The sequence below is a fragment of the Dama dama genome, chromosome 23, assembly GCF_033118175.1.
Source record: "Dama dama isolate Ldn47 chromosome 23, ASM3311817v1, whole genome shotgun sequence".
NCBI lineage: Eukaryota > Metazoa > Chordata > Mammalia > Artiodactyla > Cervidae > Dama > Dama dama.
In genome coordinates this window covers 12,492,802-12,506,980 of record NC_083703.1, presented here as the reverse complement: position 1 = coordinate 12,506,980, position 14,179 = coordinate 12,492,802, and the positions used below count along the sequence as shown (strand labels likewise).

General features: G+C 40.3%; 1 long non-coding RNA gene across 1 annotated transcript; it reads left to right on the top strand.

The window, feature by feature from the left end:
- Positions 1 to 4,854: 4,854 nt before the first annotated feature.
- On the top strand, positions 4,855 to 12,215 carry LOC133044215 (uncharacterized). Its single transcript, XR_009689899.1, has 4 exons — positions 4,855 to 4,988; positions 8,344 to 8,411; positions 10,997 to 11,030; positions 12,153 to 12,215. It is a non-coding gene; the product is annotated as an uncharacterized LOC133044215 (long non-coding RNA).
- Positions 12,216 to 14,179: the final 1,964 nt, after the last annotated feature.

The window sequence follows — 14,179 nt, the reverse complement described above, 5'->3', positions numbered from 1 at the left end:
CGGGATTTATGCTAACACTGTACTTGTTAAAGGTAAAACATTTTCCAAATACTTTCCCCCACTTAAGTTTGTTTTCTTTTTTCGAATCAGTCTAAAATAACACAGTAAAGAAAATTTGCCTCAGTAGGCTTTGACTTAAAATTCAAACATAAAGCATTTTACAACACAATAGAAATCTTGCTGCTGTTGACAGATTCCCATTTTATGGAAAATGATTTATATAAGCACGGTTTCTCTGTCACTGCCCAAAGCTTAAGAGGGCGAAGGAAAGGAAAAGGAGCGAGCAAGTGAAAAGTGCAAGTCAGGCCAGAATTTTGGCAGTTGGGAAATGCCAAGAAGAGGATTTATTTATTTTAATATTTATTTATTTGGCTGTGCTGGGCTTCGTTTCAGCTTGTAGGATCTAGTGTCCCGACCAGGGGTCGAACCCAGGCCCCCTTTTACTGGGAGCACTGAGACCCAGCCACGGGACAACCACGGAAGTCCCGAGATTTTAGTTTGTACTTTTTATTCCTGTCAGTTTATATATTTCTGTGAGGTGCTTTTCAGTTTTCAGGGATAATAATTATTATTTCGAGAAAGACTGTGAGTGAATTGTAAACTTGCCTAGGTGCCAGTTTTAAGAAGACTCTGAGCAAAGCAGACTGGCAATGAACAGGTGGCAATTAAGTGGGAATTAAGAGAGAAGAACAAATAATTAACTGATATGTTATCCTGTTCTGGCAGAACCAGAACCATCCACTTAGATAAGAGTCTAGACTCTGCTCTCCCGTCTAGAATGTCTTGATGGGAAGGAAGGGGTTTATAAATAATGAGATCAGGTTGCCTTTTGGGTTTACTAGTCCCTGTTCTACCACTGTTTACCCAGGGAAACCTAAAAAATTGCAGTTTTGATGACTCTTACCCTTTGATGATTCACACCCTCACGTAAGAGAAGGGATTGGCTCTGTGAGTAAGAGATGAGACTGGAGTGTTGCTGCACTAAGTCTCAGCTATATTCTGCTGGTGAACCACGATTATTTGGGAAAACTTATTTAAAAAATTTACAAGCCTAGGCTGTTCCCTGAAGATTTTGACTGAGTAAATCGAGGAACACTTGGATGTGTGAGTTTAGAACTATTTCCTTGAGATTCTGATCCAATCCTTGATGAATAACTATGGAGTGAACACATGTAATTTCTAAGTGCACCCTTCACAAAAGAAAGTAGTCTCTAGAAGCATTGGAGTTTGATCAGTGCTAGCTACTTCCATCAGCTCCCTCCTTTCCAACAACATTAGCCTGACTTTTTCTCTGCCCCTGTGTTCGAGACACTAAAAGGAGTACCTTTGGCAATATCTATGGGCTGGAATGATAACTCCTTTTCCTTCCAACCACTTATCATTCAGTGACATTCCGAGAGTCTTTAGAGATTTGCTCATGATGAAGTCACTTCATCTGTAGAGTCTGACCCTTTAAGGATTTTACACCTTCTCTTATCATCCAGGTCATTAGGTCAACAGATGTTTGTTACCAACAGGGTTTTCCTGAATGCAGTAATAGTAACTCAGTGAGCCTTTTTTGGTGTCAGCTACAGAACAGACTCTTGCAGTGTGTCTGTTAGAATTGCTGATCCCTGGCATAAGCAGAGGAGAGCTTTAAAACCCGTAAAGTTAGTAACAGTAGAGAGGGGAATTGTTTTCAGCACTTATTTTCAGCGGGCTTAGGAACTCATTCTACATTTGGTTAACAATCTAGAAGAATTCTAGAGATAGCTTGTAGTTTCAACAGGCAGTGGAAGCATTCTTGACTGTGATATATGAGTCTTTTTAAAAGAATTTATGTTTAATTGAATTATGAGTCTCAGTAGGCTTATTTACTACATATTGGGACCCACTGTTTTGTGAAACATATGATACTAGAGAAAGGAAAGGTTTCACAAATAAATATTTGCTTTATACCCACCTGTTTGGAAACAGCAAAGATAAAACCAAAAGTGGGCAATAGACCAAATATGGCCCTTGGGTATGTTTAGTTTACCTCCACACATTGAGTCAACATTTCAAATTGACGAGGCTCATGCAGAAGTTCAGGCTTCTCCAAGGACCAAATCTGGGCCCCCTTGAGCCCATCCTACTGTTTGATCTGCATACAGAGGCCACCCCTTCTGTATGGGATGTGTGTTTGGGGGTTACCAGTCTCACCTGCCTTTTTCACTTACTCAGGTCATCAGCTTTCCATCCATAAGCATTTGAGTTTCCAATTTTTGATTGATAGTTTATTTTGATAAATATTTGAAGGTTTTAAAGACAGTCTAATCTATAATTGATTTCATATTTTAAAAAATCTATTAAGAACGGGATAGAAATTTTCAAGTTAGAATTTTTAAGTTCATTGTGGTGGTTTCGCACTGGATGACTCTCACAAACACACAAGACTATAAGAGACAGCGCAGGGAGAGTTCGTGGAAGAGCAGCTCCTGGAGAAAATGCTGGGTGTGTATTTATTGGTAATTTTCTGTTGCAATCTTTAACTAAGAGCAGGAAAGCGAGAGAGACACCAGAACTCTGGGATACTGGAAGCTTCCTCGTGGTGGTCTGGAGGTAATCACATGAGAGTCATCAAGAAGGGTCTTTGAAGATAAGGTGGGGAGGGCGCTCATTCTGCATGGAGTTAGCATCTAGCTAATGCTGACCTGCCAGCCAGAACGTCTGACTTAAGGAAGGGCAGTGGAAAGAGCAAGCAAGGAAGAGAGAATGAGTAAGATTAAATTCCAGGTGACATTTCTGAGAAAGCAGTAAAACAGGGTTCCCACAGTTGATTTTTTGGAAAAAAAAAAAAAAAAAAAGTTTCTCTCTTTGCATGTTCATGTAGAGAATAGTATTCCCATTGGCAAGTCTGAAAACCTTTTGAGTTTACTCATGGTCATCCTTGGATGGGTTATGCATGCTACAGATAGTATTAGATATTTCTGCCTCAGCATTGTTCCTAAAATATGCAGTTGATACAGTAGCTAAATGATACCGGCACGCCCTGCATTGGGAGCTTGACTCTTAGCCACTGGACCACCAGGGAAGGCCCAGAGGAGGAGCATGTTAAAGAGAAAGAAGGTGCACAGGGCGATGAGGAGGAGGGGGCACTTTTTCATTTACTTTCTGCATTGTATTTTTAAGTTCCGAGAATCTATTGCATGATTTTAATGTCAGCTTAGAAATAGGTTAACTGTGTACATTAGAAATGGTTTTCCCTGTTTTACAGGATGGCCTCACACCAGTGTTACTTGCTGTACGTGAAAGGAGAGGAGAAATGGTGGAGTTTTTAGTAGACAAAGCAGCAAGTGTTCGTGCGGTTGACAAGATGGAAAGGTACCATTGTTCTTTTTCTTTTTAAAACCCTCAGTGCTGTTCTAGGATGGTAATATCAAGATTAAATGAATAAGAGGATTCATTTGTAATCAACACATCATCTCACATAGGTAGAAAATCAATTATTCTGACTGGGAATCATGAACAATATATAGCAGGAATATATAGCAGGATTCATATTCCATTATAATATTGACTGATGTCATATGCAAGCTGTTTTTTGTTTGTTTTGTCGATCTTGGAATAGCTGAGGGATTTCAAATTAGTTTTATTGGCTTTATGAAATATGGATTCTGCTTTTTAGTTTACCTCATGACAGTATCGAGTTTCTTAATTCTTTTAAAAGAATTCATTAACCTCTACTTTGTATGTATATACTTTTAAAAGATGGATAGTAAACCTAAAAGACTCGATTTCGTCTTTTGGATAACTCTTTGCTTTAAATTACTTCATTTGAAGAATGCTGATGTTATTAGGTTGCAAAAGAGTCAGACACAACATAGCAACTAAATAACAACAGCCACAGAAAGGTGGTGAGTACTCACTGTCACCAGATCCCGTGGGCTCATGAATTTTCATCCTTTCTCATTTTAGTACATTTTTATATTTTCATTTTTAATGCAGGTAGAAGGAAGAAAGATAGATTTGATTGGATAAACAGTTCCTTTAACAAAGCCAAGTCAGAGATGGATGATACAGATGAAAATGATGGGCTTAAGATTCAGACTAGGTTCAATTCCTAGGTTTCCTACTGATTAGGGTTGTTTATCATCAGCAAATAAGTTTCCTGATACGAAAGACAAATAGTAGTGCATCTTTCAAAGGTGCCTGTGTGAGAAAGATTTTATATATAGTATTTCATTTTTAGTGCCTAGCACATGCTTGTCCACATCATTAACTGCCACCATGACTATTTTATTCCCATTATTATCAACAGTTTTTATTTAAGCCTGCAAGTAGCCTTTTCTTAATCCAACCTCTAGCTGACTTTGAAGCCAAATATATCAGACTAAGGAGTAAATGGGGAATTCATCCCTTAAATAGTCACCTGCCTCAGATAAGTGACCTCAGCATCGTTTCTTGTCCACTAAGGACTTTGTTATTATTCTAAAAATACATTTATTTATTTATTTATTTGGCTGCGTGGGGTCCTAGTTGTGGGAAGTCTTAGTTGCAGCATATGGGATCAAGTTCCCTGACCAGGGATGGAACCTTGGCCCCCTGCATTGGGAGCCTGGAGTCTTTCCCCTGGCCCACCAGGGAAGTCCCCATCAGGGACTGTTGAAATAGTAAATGCTGCTACCTGGCATCCCAATGGGACAGGAGGCTTCTTTTCCGTCCCTTCATTTTAGCCTTGGAGGTGATTTACAAAGATGAACACTTGAGCCTGTAAATGGTGAGTTCTTCATGGAATGGCAAGGTGTTCACTTGGTAAAGCATATCAGATTCACTGTTTAAGTAAATTGACTCAACTTCCTGAGGCTGAAGTCATCTCTCTGTTGTTTTAGAACAGCCCTCATGCTTGCTATCAAGCATGAATCACCAGAAATAGTCAGACTTCTTCTTCAGCAAGGTGTTGACATCTTTTCTCAAGATGTTTTTGGATGGACCGCAGAAGAATATGCTGCTGATAGTAGTTTTAATATGTAAGTGTTCACATTAAAATGCCAGTTCTCACTAAACTTACAGCCAAATATCATTTTAACTGTTACTTGTTACATGACCAGTGAGAGTTCCAGTTTGGTGTAGGCAGTTTGGAGAATGGTGGTGAAATGTTCCCCCTCAAGAGCTGAAAGCCAAGCAAAGGCCAGTGAGTTTCTCTTGGCTGTGGGTTTGGGGTGCTTCATCTCAGGACAGGTAGACCTTGATCCTTAGAAAGCTTGACATTAGCCATTTAATTCCAAGTGTGACCTCTCGATATGGGGTATGAACAGTGTCACAGTTGTGATATTTCTAACTAGTTCTTTGGATCTTGATATATTTAGTTCAGCGGCAAATCCTGTGTTTTCCCTTGAGGACTTGCCTCTCTATACACTTCCGCTTGAATTTTCCAAGAACCCGGAGGATTCCCTAAGATGAACGAGAGAGTCCTCTTTCACAAGTCACTTGGAGGGGAGGAAATAGTGCTTTCCCATCACCCTGTTGCTTGCCTTGATTCTGCTGCTGCAGCACTGCTGCCCCAGCTGGTCTTGACGGGGTCTGCTTGGCAGCTGGCTCTGGAGTCTGGATGTGGCTCTATAAAGACCTATAATAAAACATTTTAAAAGGAAAAACAAAGAAACTCATCGTGCAGTGGGCTCACGATTGACCTTTGCTCCCAGGCCGCCGCCGTGGGTCCAGGTCCCCAGCCTCTGAGGTGACGCACTCGTGGACTTCAGAGTGAGAGCGCCTTTGTTCTCATACGTAAGCTTGTCACTCAGTCACAGTTGCAAACAAAGCACCAGCACTCGATTCGGGCAGCTGGGCCTCCTAGCCTCCCCCCTCACGCATGTGGAGCCCACATGTAAGCCTAGATCTTCATGATGAGGTGCTGTTGAGGCTCTTATTTATCTTTTCTGCTAGCAGATGTCAGTGGGGACCATTTTAGGCTGTCAGCGAGGGTCAAGTGCTCCTGCAGGGATTGAGCAGACTTCCCTTTTTCCTTTGTATCTAGACTTGTATCTCAAGGCAGCTTTCTGTCCTGTGGGGGCACCTTTTCTCAGGTCACAGGTTCCCTGTCATCCTTCCCAGAGTAGTGGGTGCCAGCTTGCCTGAGATTCCCTAATGATGCTTGGCCCCTTATGGGATCTGTTTCCTGTAATAAAGAACATCTTCCAGTGGATTCCTATCCGCCTCCACCTTAAAAGTTTTCAGAATCTGCCCCATAAGGAACTCATTCAGCAGAAATCCCTAAATCTCAAGTAAGATAGTTCAATTAAGTAAGAATCTCAAGTAAGAAATCTCAAGTAAGAATTCAGAGAGGTAAGCCCTGTCTAGAACTTGGCAGTATCCACTGTAAGAGTAGGGATATGTCTTCCAAGTGAATTGGAGAGGAACATGGAGATTAAACATCATTGTCAGAAAGATCTGCTGGCTCAGAGTTTGAGTAGGTAGAGGAGGAAGAGTAGTGGTCCAGGCCAGGTCTTGATTGTGATTAGTTTTCTGTTCTTGGTGTAATTAGTTGCAGTAATAATGGGGGATCATTATGTTCTCTCATGTAGTGAGTTCATATGTTATAAATAAATTTAGGTACACATTATATAAGAGCTGAGATTCCCTAAATTATAGATCACAAAGAACAGCTAATCACCATAATTCATAACAGCTTCATGCAGCACTTGAATGTTAAATGTATGAAAAAACACACATTGGGTTTTACTTGGAATTCCAAAGTAGTTCAAGCACAAATTATTCCATTCTTTGACTGTTTCTACACGCATTTTGGGGTCTATTTTCTCATTAAATCCTCTCGGTCCTCTTGTGAAATCAGGCAGTAAGATCCAAGTTGTGTAGAGGAAGACTTTGAACTGAAGAGAAGCAACTCCTCCAGGAACAAAGAGCAGTTGGTTATAGAGCTAGGATTTGCAAGCTCGAGAGATTTTCTGTATGCCAGGCTAAATCTAGTTAATTATTGGAGCTGTACACACCCCGAGTTCATGACTACTTCATCTTCCTTTTCTTTCTCCTTTCAGTTCAGTTCAGTCACTCAGTTGTGTGTGACTGTTTGGGACCCCATGAACCACAGCACACCAGGCCTCCCTGTCCATCATCAACTCCCAGAGTTTACCCAAACTCATGTCCATTGAGTTGGTATGCCATCCAGCCATCTCATCCTCTGCCATCCCCTTCTCCTCCTGCCTTCAATCTTTCCCAACATCAGGGTCTTATCAAATGAGTCAGCTCTTCGCACCAGGTGGCCAAAATATTGGGGTTTCAGCTTCAACATCAGTCCTTCCAATGAACACCCAGGACTGATTTCCTCTAGGATGCACTGGTTGGATCTCCTTGCAGTCCAAGGGACTCTCAAGAGTCTTCTCCAACACCATGGTTCAAAAGCATCAGTTCTTCGGTGCTCAGCTTTCTTTCTTTCTTTTTTCATTTATTTTTATTCGTTGGAGGCTAAGTACTTTAAAATATTGTAGTGGTTTCTGCCATACATTGACATGAATCAGCCATGGATTTACATGTGTTCCCCATCCTGAACCCCTCTCCCACCTCCCTCCCCATCCCATCCCTCTGGGTCATCCCAGTGCACCAGCCCCGAGCACTTGTCTCATGCATCCAACCTAGACTGGTGATCTGTTTCACACTTGATAATATACATGTTTCGATGCTGTTCTTTACAGTCGAACTCTCACATCCATACATGACCACTGGAAAATCCATAGCCTTGACTAGACGGACCTTTGTTGGCAAAGTAATGTCTCTGCTTTTTAATATACTGTCTATGTTGGTCATAACTTTCCTTCCAAGGAGTAAGCATCTTTTAATTTCATGGCTGCAATCACCATCTGCAGTGATTTTGGAGCCCCCAAGAAAACAAAGTCAGCCACTCTTTCCACTGTTTTCCCATCTATTTGCCATGAAGTCATGTGACCGGATGCCATGATCTTAGTTTTCTGAATGTTGAGTTTTAAGCCAACTTTTTCACTCTCCTCTTTCACTTTCCTCAAGAGGCTCTTTAGTACTTCTTCACTTTCTGCCATAAGGGTGGTGTCATCTGCATATCTGAGGTTATTGATATTTCTCCCGGCAATCTTGATTCCAGCTTGTGCTTCATCCAGCCCAGCGTTTCTCATGATGTACTCTGCATAGAGGTTAAATAAGCAGGGTGACAAGATACCTTTACTTTCTCCTTTACTACATGCTAAATAAAAGTGTATGGAACTTAGAAACTTGAAATGTATGGGAGAATTGAAGTTTTGATATTATCTCTGACATTGTCTGAAATGATCCAAGAATTTGGTAGTTCTTTTTCATATCAGTGTTAAAATATTACTTATCACATTTTTTAATACATAGCTTTCGCCAACTGATTTCTGAATATAAAGAAAAGAGACCTGAAACTTCTCCTGAAAAGAGCAACCCAGGTACGTCATCTGATACCGAATTACTTTTGGTGATTCTACCATAGAAAAAGTAGGAGTGAAGAAGTTTCAATAATGAGAGAACTGTGAAAAATTAGCATAAATTGCATGTGTATTTTATTTTTTAAATTAATTTCTTAATACTCTAGTATTCAGAAGTGATTAAGAAGTTAATTGTAGGTGATTTAACATCAAAGACAGTATTTTTGAAAAGAAATCCATCTATTTAATATGGCCCCTAAAGTCCTATATTAGATCTTTGTGTAAATCAGAAAAAAAAAAAAATTAAGTGAGTATGATGTATATTTCATCTATAGTCATATTATAGCAGATTGGACTTCTTATGAAAGTGAACTTTCATTTATAGAAATGGTTTGCATTTAGTGAATGAATAGTTAGTAGTTACTGTGTAGTGATTAGTCTCACTAAAATAGTTACCATCACTAAAACTGGGAACCTGAATAATCCCTTCCTGGTAGGATAAGAAATGATAAACAATAAGAACTGCAAAGCTGAGCCAATGTGCAGCATAGTAGTGAGAGATTATTTCTGAAAGATACTCACCAATAGTACCGAAGGCAGAAAAGCAATGCCTGGTTGAGAACCAGTTATTTTGCCTATTTTTGTACCAAGCCGGTATAGCTTACCAACTTCATTCCTTACAGATCCAAAGAGAGTGAGATAGATTGACTTCGTTAGGACCAGATGTTTTCTTTTGTGTGTTGGCCAATTGTCATGACAGTATAGTTTTGTAAGAACAAGATGCTTTCTTGCCATCAGTTAAAAAATTATCATAATAGATCTCCAAATAGATGGACTTGGGACTCTGCAGGTTCTAATAAAAAGCACAGAAATACTTTGCATTAACAAAAAACAGCATTAGGTCCACTGGATGTGGCATCTAGCACATTGTACAGGGTATCCGAGGATACCTTTGACTGAGTAGACCTCTATCTAATCAAATGGGGCTTCCCAGGTGGCTCAGTAGTAAAGAATCCACCTGCCAATGCAGGAGATATGGTTTGATCCCTGTGTCGGGAAGATCCCCTGGAGAAGGAAATGGCAACACACTCCAGTACGCTTGCCTGGGAAATTCCATGGACAGAAGGGCCTGGTGAGCTGTAGTCCATGGGGTCACAAGAGTCAGACACGACTTGGTGACTGAACAACAAAAACACCTATCAAAGAACTGTAGGTTGGTTTAATACATTAGTCAGAGGAGATACAGAGATGAGAGTGTCTTGGTCTTCAGTACGCTCAGAATAGCATAGTGTTTTCTCTGGTTAATTTCTGTATTTTTCTTTTTTTTTTTTTTAATTTCTGTATTTTTCTAAACAAAAATTTCAAAGAAAACATGCTTATTTATTTGCTCGTTTGTTCACTGAACAGATAACTTTCAGGTGTCTTTTGTGTCCTAAGCATTGTTCTGATGTCACAGAGTGAAAACAGTTAAAATTCACTGCCCCTGCTCTCCAGGCTGAAGCTTGCAGTGCTCCTCTCCCCGTGGAGTCACTGCATGTGAGTCATCCCTCCAGCATCAGATCATGACGACCCCTGGGAAATGTTGTTTAGCAGAAGGCAGAGTCCGTGTCTCCCTCCATCCTTCCCGCCTTCCCCTGGTTCATCAGCTTAGGATGTGATGACGTATGCCTTCCAAGCTGAAAAAGCATGATTTCTATAAACATTTGCCATATAATGGGAAGGATTGATATAATGATAGCCCTCACTAGTACCCAGCACTCTTTGGACCATCCTGCTCTATGTGGTCCAGATACTCTTGAGCAATGGAAGGAGACAGTCTCAAGAGATTCTTTTTAGACATATTAGTGTCTGTGTATGTGTGTGTGTGTATGTATATGGAACTTTTTTAAAATGTTCAGCTTCTGTGTAACCTACTGCAATCTCACCACTACAAGTCTACAAGAATAGTCCCCACTCTCAGCACCGAGTTGATCCCCTTTACCCGTTTGCCCTCCCCCACCTCCCTTTCAAGAGATTATCCTTTCTAAGCCTGGAATGACTACTTCTGTCATACTTCTCTTGCCTTTGGAAAGAGGGCCAGGAAGAGAAGACTTTGTTTCCTGTGCTTTACCACACTCTGAAGTTCAGTGCCTGTGGACCAAGCTTCCCTGTGATAGGGTGTTTTCAGTCTGAACTGAAGAGCCAGAGGAGTTGTCCTGTCCCAGCAAGACACCTATAGTCTCTGTTCAGTGCTCCAGGCAATGGAAGTCCAGAAATACTGTGCTATTTAAGTGTGCTATTGTCAGCTTATAGTACTGATTCTATCAATGGTATAGTATCATTGTCTGTCAGTCTCCTGGAGTTTGGTTAGGATTATGGTCATTGTAAACAGCAGTTCTTTCTTTGTTTTTTTGTTTTGCATTTGATGACTATAAAGGGGAGAAGTGGTTCTTAGGCATTCTTAGGTGAGCCTATGAGAATAGTACAACCACTGTTCCCTTCCTCTAGTGTGGCCTCCGGGTGTGGTTTGAAAGGAACACTTTTAGACAAAGCATCAGTCTTGAGGTTTTAATATTCTGTATTGTTCTTCTGTTGATTTAAAATGTGTCTTGATTTTTCTTTAATAGCGGATGAGAGTTCTGAAGAGGACTCTTCTAGGAGGTAGGATTTTATGGATGTTTTAAATTATATGTTTAACTAAGGGAACGTGGAATAAGAGAAACTAATGTTTGCTGAGTGTTCTACTCTGGGTTAGACACTGCATTACGTGCTTAACATTTGTGACCTCATAGAGTCACCACAGCAGCTTTGTAAAGTAGCCGTGTCCTAGTTTTACTTAATTAGGCAACTGTGGTTTCAGGAGGTTAATGAATTGACCCTGGTTCAAATGAGTTGACCTGTGATTTGACAGCTGGCCTTCCTGGCTCCCATGTCCACTCCCATGGCCCTCAGCAGAGACTGAGAAGTACCCGTGTAGCATACAAGTTAAAGATATAAATTAGTCCTTTGACTTGTGTACATTTTAAGTTTCGACATTGTGGGGAAACTCCCCGTACTCCCTCTTCCAGTAAAGGAGAGAAGTGGTGCCATCTCAATAAGTAGTATCCCTGCTGATGGACCAAGGCTCCCCTTTTGGACCAACTCAGATTCGTCGCTGAGCCTTGAACAGACAATGGAGAAGGCAAAGCCTATTCTTCCGCTTTGTTTTAAGTCATCAGGTTTATTCCAGTTTGGGCAAGCAAGAATTATTTCAGTCCAACAATTGGATTTTCAGTTCAGCTGTTAGAACTTTTGGTGAAAACAAATATTTTTAGGCTCTGCCGATATATTGGATGTCACTCTCTGCTATGGAAACTAAGAATGAGTGTTAACTAGATATTTCATAGATTGGGGGACAAGGAAGCAGCAATAGGTAATGAAAAACTTTTTTGGAGACTTCCCTGGGGGTGCAGTGGTTAAGATGGTTACTAAGACATCTTCCAGTGTAGGCAGTGTGGGTTCAATACTCAGTCAGGGAAGCTAAGATCTCACATGCCTCAGGGTCAGACAGCCAAAACATATAATAGAAGCACCATTGGCACTAATTCAATAAAGACTTTAAAAGTGGTCCACATCAAAAAATCTTTAAAAAATTTTTTTAAAAAGGCTGTTTTAAAACAGGCCAAATTTTATTCATGTCAAGAAAGTTTATTTACTATATAGAGAGACTTTCACTTTTTTTTTTTTTTCTTTTGTTCAAGGAAATGAGCTCACTCATTTTTATTGTATGTTTCTGCTTTAAAGGTTTCCCAGCGAACCTGGCGTTGATTTAGGGCCTCCATCAAACAATGAAGTCTTAGATTTTAAAACCAAGGTAAAGTGTTCTGTTGTGAAATTTGTTTTCATGCTCTGAATTTAGTTTCATGTAGTATTTACTCTTATGATTAGACACTGCAAGTGGCAAATAGATTCAAGAGATCAGATCTGATAAACAGAGTTCCTGAAGAACTATGGATGGAGATTCATGACATTGTGCAGGAAGCAGTGATCAAGACCATCCTGGAGGGAAAGAAATGTAAAATGGCAAAATGGTTGTCTGAGGAGGCCTTCCAAATAACTGAGAAAAGAAGAGAAGCAAAAGGCAAAGGAGAAAAGGAAAGATACACCCATTTGAATGCAGAGTTCCCAAGAATAGCAAGGAGAGATAAGAAAGCCTTTCTCAGGGATAAATGCAAAGAAATAGAGGAAACAATGGAATGGGAATGACTAGAGATCTCTTCAAGAAAATTAGAGATACCATGGGAATGTATCATGCAAAGGTGGGCACCATAAAGGACGAAATGGTATGGACCTAACAGAAGCGGAATACATTAAGATGAACTCTACAAAACAGATCTTCATGACCCAGATAACCAGGATGGTGTGATCACTCACCTAGAGCCAAACATTCTGGAATGCAAAGTCAAGTGGGCCTTACGAAGCATCACTACGAACAAAGCTAGTAGAGGTGATGGAATTGCAGTTGAGCTATTTGAAATCCTAAAAGATGATGCTCTGAAAGTGCTGTACTCAATATGCCAGGAAATCTGAAAATTCAGCAGTGGCCACGGGACTGGAAAAGTTCAGTTTTCTTCCAATCCCAAAGGAAGGCAATGCCAAAGAATGTTCAAACTACCACATAATTGCACTCATCTCACACACTAGGAAAGTAATGCTCAAAATTCTCCAAGCCAGGCTTCAAGATGACATGAACCATGAACTTCATATCTTCAAGCTGGATTTAGAAAAGGCAGAGGAACCAGAGATCAAATTGTCAACATCCTCTGGATCATAGAAAAAGCAAGTGAGTTCCAGAAATGCATCTACTTATCCTTTATTGAGTGTGCCAAACCATTTGACTCTGTGCATCACAACAAAGTGTAGAAAATTCTTCAAGTGATGGGAATACCAGACCACCTGACCTGCCTCCTCAGAAATCTTTATACAGGACAAGAAGCAACAGTTAGAACTGGATATGGAACTATAGACTGGTTCCAGATCGGGAAAGGAGTACATCAAGGATGTAAATTGCCACCCTGCTTATTTAACTTACATGCAGAGTACATCATACGAAATGCTGGGCTGGATGAAGCACAAGCTGGAATGAAGATAGCCAAAAGAAATATCAATAACCTCAGATACGCAGATGACAGCACCATGATGGCAGATATTAAAGACCTAAAGAGCCTCTTGATGAAAGTGAAAGAGGAGAGTGAAAAAGTTGACTTACAGCTCAACATTCAGAAAGCTGAAACTCCAATACTTTGGCCATCCAATGTGAAGAACCGACTCTTTGGAAAATACCAATTCTGGGAAAGTTTGAAGGCGGGAGGAGAAGGGGACGGCAGAGGATGAGATGGTTGGATGGCAGCACCGACTCAATGGACAGGAGTTTGTCAAACCTCTGGGAATTGGTGAAGGACAGGGAAGCCTGGTGTGCTGCTGTCCATGGGATCGCAAAGAGTCGCACACAGCTGAGCAACTGACCTGAACTGATGTTGATATTTTCATAAAATTTGAAGAACAGTGTAGATGCATATAATTAGATTAATAAAACCATATGAAAAAGAGGCTTTGCTCATAGTATATCCTTAAGAATACTGATACATTACTGATCTATTGTATATAAATTCTAAATATATGTGTTTCTCCACATACCTTCTTATACTTATTTTTTTCCCCCATGAAGTTTGTTCTTGACTAAGAATGTCTCACCTTTTCCTTTCTTCTTTCTCCTCTACCTTTTTAATTTCTTTTTTTAAATATTTACTATTAAGTTAATTTTTCCTCAC